This window comes from Scylla paramamosain, chromosome 27, assembly GCF_035594125.1.
Source record: "Scylla paramamosain isolate STU-SP2022 chromosome 27, ASM3559412v1, whole genome shotgun sequence".
Taxonomy (NCBI): domain Eukaryota; kingdom Metazoa; phylum Arthropoda; class Malacostraca; order Decapoda; family Portunidae; genus Scylla; species Scylla paramamosain.
Window position 1 is genome coordinate 4442501 of NC_087177.1, and position 10796 is coordinate 4453296.

Sequence of the window (10796 nt, forward strand, 5' to 3'; positions counted from 1 at the left end):
ATTACCCACTCCACCATTATGTGATCGTATTTACCTGAAGGTCGACAAGACGGTGATTAATGCGACAGCGTCAATCAACATTACAATCGAAGTCAGTCGCGGGTCGACTTCCCCCAGACGCTCGTCATTCTCATCTCGCTGGTGTTCCCGCAGCCCGCGGCGGTCCATCTGTACACACACTGGTTGTACAAACACCTGTATTAACATTTTAACTTCCAAATTGGTTCTCACTGAGCTATTTATCTTAGACTCAGTGACCGAGGGGAGAACCAGCTAAGGAAATAAAAACTGACATGGGTAAACACACACACACACACACACACACACACACACACACACACACACACACACACACACACACACACACACACACACACACACACACACACACACACACACACATTCATGAATCTTTAGTTAACAGTTCTCTTTTTTATATTATCTCCTCCGTTTCCTCTGGTTCCTCGTGCGTGTATTCCTCTTCCTCCTTCAACATTTTCTTTACTTTTCATCTCTTGTCCTAATATAATCTTAATACTTTTTACCAAAACTGTAGTGCAGAAACTTCTTTTTACTTCAACAATATTTTTCCTTCCCCTTTTTAGGCGTGTCTTTTTTCATCCTGAGTTGGCAGTGATCCTCAGATGATGATAGTGAGGAAAGAGCTTTTTGCTTTTTCTTCTTTTCTTTTTCTTTTTTTATCTCAAGCTTGTGCCACTAGTAAGGAACTTTACGTAGAAAATCTCTGATTACACAAGTACGTTATCTCGTCAGAAGCTTATTCCTATGTTCTTGCGTTCTCCTTCCTTTCCTGTTTCTACTCCTCGCTGTTTCTCCTTTTTCCATGTCTTTCCATCGTCATCCACCTCCTCGCACGAGCAACACTAACACCAGCAGTAGAAGTAGAAGCAGCATCACCGCACATAAACCTCCACTCCGACTTCTGTACCTCAAATTCGTATAAATATTTCTCTTCACCAAGCTAGATTCTGTCAGGTGGAAAACCGGCTGTAGGGGGAAGGAACATCTTCCGCTTATGACAAAAAAAAAAAAAAAACGGAAACGTGTACTCGGCTTTCACTTATCCCGTGGCCACCTATGCTTCCCTATCCTGGTTCCCCTTCAAATCCGCCTCACAAAAGGGTGCGTTGGAGATCGTGCAAGAGAGTGACTGAAGGGTCATCTGGGGTTCACTCTCCTCCTCCTCCTCCTCCTCCTCCTCCTCCTCCTCCTCCTCTTTGAGTCTCTTCAGGGGCTTACTACCAACCCTCGCAACCCACGCCTCATTCAAAGGATCGAAAGGATTCTTCACTCCCACGCAGCCTCCTCAGACTCATCCTTCTCAGCTACGAGTTGTGTTGGGCTTATCACACTTCTTTGGATGTCATTTTTCTTCTCAGTGTCAAAAGGTTAATGTTAATGATAGCACATATTATGTTGAAATAAGCAAAATTTTACCTTACGTTTCAGTGCATGCGTTTCTCCAGTACATATTTTTTTTAAGCTTAGCAACTAACATTTTCCTAACAAAAATAATCTCGGTGCCACGACCCTTTTTTTTTTCCGTACCACCTCGCTACAAATTCTCCCCACTGTGAAAACGTGGTCCCTCCCTCGCCACTATGTCCTCTCCCTCACGTCAGTCTCTACCTTTCCACCCTTGCAGACACGACCAAAGCAAAACGCAAACAAAGGCGTACCGAAGATAGGGTTTATCGGAGGTTCAGATCGCAACACAAACTCTCCCATAGCACAGCCACCTGCCAATTAAGCAGTGTGTACCTTTCCGTTAGTTTGAACAGTCCACCGATTCGCCTGCCTGTCTGTATCTTGGTCTTACTTTTAATTTAACAAATATTATCAGGAACTTAATTTTACTCCTTCATGTGTCACCAGTTACATTATGGCTCATGTCTGAATAAAAGACTGATGAGAGTAAACGAAGAAATTCACCCTGCCATAAGGAACAGAATAAAGCTTCAGTCTAAAACTATAAAACTTTTCTGTCGTGACCCAAACATAGTAAGGGAATGGGGCATATAATCCCTTTAAAACCAGAGCTCGAGCTACGTAACACTTCCCCACATCCCTCTCTCTCTCTCTCTCTCTCTCTCTCTATACTTTCTTTACTTTCACTTGACTCTCTGTAAACCTGATTCCTGATTTCTGATTTTCCTCCCATACACACACACAAGCAACATTAACTCGACACCTGCAAAAGTCTCTTCTTTGCATCTCCTCGCCCCACATTTATCGCCTCTCCTCCCATATCCCTAACCTCTGCTGCAGCTGCACGAGTGAGTCAGACGGCCGCCGAGTCGTCATTGCGGATCGTAAACAGATTCCTGCTCCTCTTTACAGCAGTTTGGTGATACGCTGGGAAAAGTGACCGAAGTAAAATGTTGGAGATAGTGGTGTGATTTGGTAAGGGTTGGCTCATGTGGACGAAAAGTATCTGGATTTGACTCCAACGGGGAAAAATGTATATCTCTTATTACTGATTCTTGGTAATTTTAGGCGTTAGGATAAACTTTTCTTCTAGGTTGGTAGCAAAAGGGGATTGACATGATCTTCTATATATCTAAAAAAGTCGGATTATATAGAATGAATGATGGTGGAGGTATTGTACATGTAGTGTTAAGCAGGAACAGTAGGAGACGCTATTGCTGTTGTTGGTTTTGTTGGTATTTTGGTGTTGTTGTTGTTGGCTCAGAAAGTATTAATGATCGCGACAAAATACACACACACACACACACACACACACACACACACACACACACACACACACACACACACTAGTAACAACAGCAGCAGCAACTTCAGTAATAATCTCCAAGAACCTCCTCGGCCACCTTTCGTGCAGTATGGTTAGACGTCTGTATTTGTAGTGTCGTTTTATTTTCTTTCTTTCCCAACCTTCTAAAGTTGAAGTAGAGGCGCAAACTCCATCCTACTCCTGTTCATCCCAACGAAAACGGAGACGGGTTAAAGTAAAAAACATGACCACATTAATTTTTATTTTTACGACTTCCCAAAGATAACTGAGAAAAAAAGAGACGAAAAAATAATAAATCCTTGCCGTCTTCAGTCTGGAGATGACCTGATTCCCACAGTTTTAAAGGTATATAGTTGGATGGAAAGGATCATAAAAAATGTTGGGATTTTAAGGGCAACTTTAATGAATAGGACAACTTGGACGGTGAATCGCCTCATTCTGCCTGCCTGTCTGAATGTCTGCGTGCCTGTCTGTCTCCGTCTTACCTTTCCACTTTTCTTTCATCTTTATTTCTATTTTCTTTCCCCGTTTGTCTAATTTTCGAATCATTATCATACAGAAAATGGATAAATTAATAGAAAGGTAGGCAGAAATGTTGTCTGATTTCTATTTTACTTTTTTTTATTCTTTATTACTTTTCTCTTGTATACAGAAAGATGCGAGAACGTACATACATACAGATACACATACTTACGTGCATACATACATATATACATACATAGGCAGCCAGGCAGGTAGGTAAATTGGCTACTAAATTAATCACCTAAATACATAATTGAGTCTGGATGAGTATGTAGGTGTACATAAGTATAAATACATGTAATATGATTTTGTGAAGTCATCTTTTTTTTTTACTTAAAATAATGGTTTCCCTTTCTCTGTGAAGTAAGAAGCCAAAAGTTTGAGAATCACAAAGCGAACGGGAATGATGAAGACAACAATTTACCTGGCAACAAGTTAAATTAATTGGAGCTTAACTACGAAAATATGTCTGTAGAAATAGATGCTGGAAGAATTACTTACTGTATATTTATTAATCTGTATATGTACGTAGACGGAGAGAATGTTTTAAAAAATGTAGAGTTTACTGGATTATGGAAGTAGGGTGAATAAGAGGATTAACAATTACGTATATAAACTGCAAATGCGATTAATATGAAATAGCTCGGAGGAAGAGAGAGAGAGAGAGAGAGAGAGAGAGAGAGAGAGAGAGAGAGAGAGAGAGAGAGAGAGAGAGAGGTGCGGGAAGGTTGTATAAGATTTACTAGCTTGTAATGGCGTGGTGTCGCCTGCAGAGTGCGGTGTGGAGGAAGGGGGAACGTGAGTCTCCACGCCTTCACGGTGTCATATGTAAGTAAATATTCCCCAGAATCTAATTTAACTTTTCCGTCACCCGTTTTCGTTTGGAGTTTCCTCTCTCGTGACTTATTGTCAAATGCGGAAAGTTTCGTGCTCTCTGTGTTAGTGAATTCCCCGCATCGGCCCAGATGTCTGACGTGTGCACGTAGGCTAGGACACTTTCATTAGGGGGCGAGTGCCTTGGACGCCGCAGTGTTGTGATGGTGTCATGACAATACCCACAGTTTGAAAGCTAATAAAAAAATAATAATAATAAAAAAATAAATAAATAAAATGACGCGCCTGCATAATTCCCAGCTGTTCCTTTTTTCTTCCTGTCTTTAACTTTGATGATTTTAATGAAAGTTACAAAAATAGTCAATTGTGAATTTTCAGTTAACTAGCGTAAACTAATAATTTCTTTCCATTAATAGAAATTCTTTATAACAACATATACTTGCATACACTGTGAAGGGTCCATCGTAGTCCATTCTTAGAAAGGAAGTGAAAACTCCCCAAAACAAACATCTGGTTGCAAGAACTTTTTTGTAGCTAATTATTTGTTATCTCTATGCCAGACCAAGATACAGCGCCCTCTTTTTGTAGTAACTCTTCTGTCTGCTGTAGATCGAAACTGGTTAAGTTAAATACAACTTCATGTATGTGTGTGTGTGTGTGTGTGTGTGTGTGTGTGTGTGTGTGTGCATCAGGAATCAAGAAGATGTGTGGGTGTTGGTCAGCGCTGGTTAGTGTTCTTTATATCCGGGTTCGTACCTTCCTTCCTCCCTCCTCCACTTTATGTTTGCACGAGTGTTGCTGTTCTCTCCTCCCTCGTGCTTATGTCTGAATGTGTGTCGCTTGGCATCTTCCTCTTCTTTTTTCGTGTGTGCTTGTGTGCAGTTTGGCGTCGCCCTCATCCAGTTAATGTTCGCCCTCCCCACTCCTCCCTGTCCTGTCTAAGTTGCAGTGGTACAAAGAAAGTAATATATGAATTAATATTTGCTCTGGCATTTTCTACACCAGTGGAAAGTATTTGATGTGTAATGAGTTCAAGTGGCTCAGAGTTGCCAACGTGATATTTGAACATGTCAGAATATTTTTTCCGCATTGAAGAAATATACATATTTTCTAACCCTATTTTAGTTTTTAACTTTTGTGTGCACATATGTTCCAGTAAAATGTTAGAGTGCAGTTATACGCCTGCAGGCAAAGTATGTTTTGTATATATATATATATATATATATATATATATATATATATATATATATATATATATATATATATATATATATATATATATATATACACACACACACACACACACACACACACACACACACACACACACACACACACACACACACACACACACACACACACACACACACACACACACACACACACACACACACACACACACACTGCATACACACACACACACACACACACACACACACACACACACACACACACACACACACACACACACACGAGCACGTAAATATTTATAGGCATACGAATATTTTGTAGTGTTTTTTTTTTCGTTTAAGGTTGAATCTCTCTCTCTCTCTCTCTCTCTCTCTCTCTCTCTCTCTCTCTCTCTCTCTCTCTCTCTCTCTCTCTCTCTCTCTCTCTCTCTCTCTCTCTCTCTCTCTCTCTCTCTCTCTCTCTCTCTCTCTCTCTCTCTGTGTGTGTGTGTGTGTGTGTGTTTAAGTATGTATGAACGCGTGTGAGAGGTACCTGCGCAGTGGGAGCCATTGCTGGAAAAGAAGAAAAAGACGAAAAAAAAAAAAAAAAAAACAAGGACTAAAGCTCACATCCCACCAGTGAAGAGCATTCCTTCTGAACCAACGACTGCTACTTTAATACAACTAGTAATGAACTTCGATTGCACTACTTCTCTTTTTGGTGCGACGAGTTAGCATAGCAACATGAGCCTCTCTGTTTTGCCACATTTGCCTTACATAGTCATTATATTGGCGCTGCTTCTCCGAGGGACGATGTTTCCTGTATTTGGTCCCATATAGAGTATATAGCAGCGTCTTTATACACACACACACACACACACACACACACACACACACACACACACACACACACACACACACACAGACAGAGAGGCAGGCAGACGCAGGGATACAAAAGTAAGCGGTCGCATTTAAAGCAAACAACTGTATTAAAGAGTCACACGCACGAATTGCCCTCCTGAGTGCTGTGTCAAGGCCGGAGGAGCACCTTGCCGGGTCACTTGCCCTAATCACAAGATCAGTCCTACTCGTCACATCCTCGCCACACTGATCCATTTAATTATATCCCTTACTCTTACAACTCCACGTCACTTCCTTCCCCAGCACGCTACACGTTGTCACGCTGCACGAGAGAAAGAAAAGGAGGAGCATTAGGGGGAAACACTTGAGAGGAGGAAATAGTGTGCCTGCTGATGCTTCTTCCTTTTGCATGAAATGTCCCTCTTTTCCTCGCTCTGCAGCACCTGTCGTTGCCTTTCGTGTCGTCGATTTCCTTGGATAATTCAGTGTGGGCGTCGTTCATGCATGGTGAGTGAGTGAGTGAGGTGTTCGCTGTTCCTGAAAGGGGGGGGTAGGAGGAGGAAGAAGGGAAGGGGAAGAAGGGAGATGGACAAGGAAGGAAAGGAAGAGGAGAAGGAGAGAAAGAAGGAAAACGACTAGCAGAACGAGTAGAAGGAGGATTAGGAGGAGGAAAGGAAGGAAGAGGAGGAGGAGGAAGGAGAATATCAAGGAGTAGGAGGAGGTGGAGAGGGATGGCAAGGAAGGAAAGGAAGAGAAGGTGGATGAAGGAGAAAATCGAGAAGTAGGAGGAGGTGGAGAAGGATGGCAAGGAAGGAAAGGAAGAGTAAAAGGAGGAAGTAGGAAAACGAGGTGTAGAACGTGGAATAAGAGGAGAACGAGAAGTAGGAGAAGGTGAGGAGGCGGAGGGGAAGGAGGAGCCGGAATGCCTGACTGTCTCGTAACCCCTTGACAGTCAGGCGAGGGGACAAATGGTAATGAGGTTTTGTCTTGCCAGTCACCGTCGCCCAGCCAGCCAGCGCTAATCAGGCCAACCTCTGAGCCTCGCCAGACACGATCGGCCAACATGCTAATAAGTCCAATCAGCCCATCAGAGCGGCCATCGAAGCCCCGCGTAACCCGAGCCATCCTCTCATAATTTCAGTCGTTATCCCTCAATATGCTAAACACGCATTATGGGGAAGCTTGTTATGAGGTGCTGTGAGTGATGAGATGAGTGATGAGAATTATGAGGTGATGATGGTGATGGCAGTCATGATGGTGAAGGTCTGCTAATGGTGGTGGTGATGGTGGTGGTGGGGGCGACTTGTAATGGTTGACTGTGGTGATTCTGTCGCTGGTAAACACACACACACACACACACACACACACACACACACACACACACACACACACAACACACACACACACACACACACACACACACACACACACACACACACACACACACACATCGCATCTCTTTAAAAGCACGCGGAAGACAAACAAGCAAATATATAAAAACGCGTGCAGGTTGGTTACCTTATCGCAAACATGAAAGAAAAAGAAGGCAGAGAGGGAGAGAGAGGGAGAGAGAGAGAGAGAGAGAGAGAGAGAGAGAGAGAGAGAGAGAGAGAGAGAGAGAGAGAGAGAGAGAGAATAAAAGAAAAAGGAGAAAAAGGAAAACAAGACTGATCCAAAGCTAACAAGAGGGAACTCAAAGAAAACAAGGGTCGGTCCTTTATGCCCTCCTTATTTCCCAGGAAGAAAGTGGGTCACGGTGTCGGAAAGGGAAAAGGAAAACGGGCTGTGACTTTGAGAAGGATTGAGGGATGTTTTTCCTGCTTAAAGAGGTTGTAAGGGAACGTAGCTGGGACGGGGACGGAGGACGGGTGGGTGGCGGGGTGACGAGGAACGCGAGGTGAGGAAGGTGTCAGCACGGTGGATGGAGGAGAGGGAGATGAGGGGGGGTAGAGGATGTAGCAGAGATGTGAGCGAGGATGATAGGTACTGGGAAAGATCCTGACAATAGGATGAAGGTAAAAGGACCAGGGAAGATGGTTGATACGTGGGAAGATGAAGCTGACTTGTAAAGGTGACGGGAAGGTGTAGGGCGGCGTGGAGGGACAGGGTCATAGTCGAGTGGGTGGTGTCGAGGGAGGAGGGACAGGACACCAGACTCACTGACCTCATGAAATTGAAGAATGCAAACAAGCAAAGTAAAAAAAAAAGTTTTAATTCATCCACATTCATCAGTCAAGTAGAATTAGTTAATGAAAAAAATAATAGCGAACTTGAAACGAATAAAAGTAGCACAGACAAAGATTTATGTGTGCATGCAAACTAAGCTCTTGATGGACCTTTGCTGCATTGTTGTCTTTTATTCCTGACTCATGCTCTCTTCCAAAATGTTTCTAAAACTTATCGTAAACGGAGCAAACATTTCAGGAAGGGGTGAAGGGGAGGAGGGGGGGGGTGATTTAGCTGTAGGTTGCATCCAGAATATGCGTAATAGAGATAAAAGCTGAACGACACAGGAGGAGGACGTGGTCTATTTTAATTACATTGGGTGGTGGAGAGCGTGTGAGGCGCTGCGCCGTGGCTGCTGCAGGATCACTCTACGGTCCCAGCGTTCCATGGTTAATTAAGGCAAGAGCGGCGCATCAGAGAGGCGGTAGGGCGACGCGAGGCTGCTGGGTCAGGCTGGACACACCATCAGGATGCCGAGTGCATGGGACTCAACGAAATAATCTCCTTTTCGTACAATGTTTTTGCAATGGGGTGCAGTAATTACAGTATTGGAATCCTATTTTCCCTGAATATAATGGCGCTACTCATAAATGAATGTGCGTGCTAGTATTGCACTGGGTGTTATGTAAATTGATTTTGCGAAATGATGAACACGAACCACGTAAATGTTAATATCCTTTGAAGTGGCGTGGCGATGAAGGACACAGCGGTGCGGGTGCCGTGGTGCGGAGCGAAACACTGCTGCCTTCATCTGCACAATTAATTGCAGAGAAGAGTGACAAGTGCAAATATATTCATAAGCACTCATTCTCTCTCTCTCTCTCTCTCTCTCTCTCTCTCTCTCTCTCTCTCTCTCTCTCTCTCTCTCTCTCTCTCTCTCTCTCTCTCTCTCTCTCTTATCCAAACACTGAGGGAGCCAAACAAAACACTGCCATCACCACTCACCTGCCAAGAGACATCCAGGAAGCGTGTGCCGGACAGCTAGGGATGCATGACCCGGACGGCACAGGAGGGAAGAACCAGGTCACGGCAGGTCATCTCAGGGTGGGCAGTCACGGGAAAAAGCAACCATCCCCGAAAACCAGACCGGCCGAACACTTCACCACCACCGCTGTCGTCACCACCACCACCACTACCACCACTATAGACCGCAGGGAACTGTAAGTCCGCGTGTCACTGTAAGAGGTCAGCAGATAGAAGCACTTGGGTTTAGGAAGTCACGGGATGTTTTTCAGTCACTGGCCAGTATAGATCAAAAGAGGAGCAGCCGCAGCATCCTCGTAGAGTCCATTAGGCATCACAGGGTTGTTTTTTTGACGTGTGTCCTCTGAAGTTCTGCGTTCCCCGCTCTGCCATGGAAAGGAAGAGGCTGAGGGAGGGCGGAGGGAGGCTGCGAACTCCACTCGTCGCTCCCTGCTCGCACGGGCTTCAGGCGGCCACTGTTCCAGCCGAGCGTCAGGCCGGCCAGCACTCCAGATCCTCCAGGGTTGCCGGATAGCGGGTTTTGGAATGGGTGGGGTGGCCGCTCTCGTTCGCCCGCACGCTCGCCCGCCGCCCGCCCGTCCGCCAGTCCGCCCGCTCAGCCGCCCACCAGCGTGCCCTCTGCTACAGTTAGGACGGAAGAAACATGGAAAAGTGCTATTAAGGAATTATAGAAGGAGACTTTCGAGAGATTGTTGGATTTAGTGATTGTGTGTGTGTGGGTATGTTATGTGTTCCGCGCGCGAGCGTGAGAGAGAGAGAGAGGGAATTATTTGTTACTTATACTTAAAACAATATATGCGTGATTAATTCCCTCCATCCGCCTGCCCTTTTGTTTTGTTTGTCTGTCTGCCTCTCTCTCTCTCTCTCTCTCTCTCTCTCTCTCTCTCTCTCTCTCTCTCTCTCTCTCTCTCTCTCTCTCTCTCTCTCTCTCTCTCTCTCTCTCTTTCTGTTTGTGTGTGTGTGTGTGTGTGTGTGTGTGTGTGTGTGTGTGTGTGTGTGTGTGTGTGTGTGTGTGTGTGTGTGTGTGTGTGTGTGCGCGCGCGCGCCTCCCTCCCTCCCCCCGCCCTCTCTCTCTCTCTCTCTCTCTCTCTCTCTCTCTCTCTCTCTCTCTCTCTCTCTCTCTCTCTCTCTCTCTCTCTCTCTCTCTCTCTCTCTCTCTCTCTCTCTCTCTCTCACACACACACACACACACACACACACACACATCGAGAACCCTTCAAAATCCCCAGGTGGTGTAATTAGCTCGATATATAATTTTTCCACCTGTAATCGGAACACATTATTCACGCTAATCGCGGCTTAGGCTTTGTGATGTATAAGCCAGCACGGACCAGCGGGGCTTAGGGCGATCGGGATTAGCTCATTTGGTCGAGTAACTTTCCGTTTAGAAGTGTGAGGTGTAGAAGAGAGAGAGAGAGAGAGAG

The 10796-nt window shown here is 44.8% G+C and overlaps 1 protein-coding gene across 1 annotated transcript in view; it reads right to left on the bottom strand.

Annotated features, from left to right (window-relative positions):
• Positions 1-9851, bottom strand: part of LOC135114057 (insulin-like growth factor-binding protein complex acid labile subunit) — a 45196-nt gene extending 35345 nt beyond the window's left edge. Inside the window, exon 1 of the mRNA XM_064029708.1 lies at positions 9334-9851. The gene's annotated coding sequence lies outside the window, so the exon portion shown is untranslated. The remainder of the gene's footprint in view (positions 1-9333) is intronic.
• Positions 9852-10796: the final 945 nt, after the last annotated feature.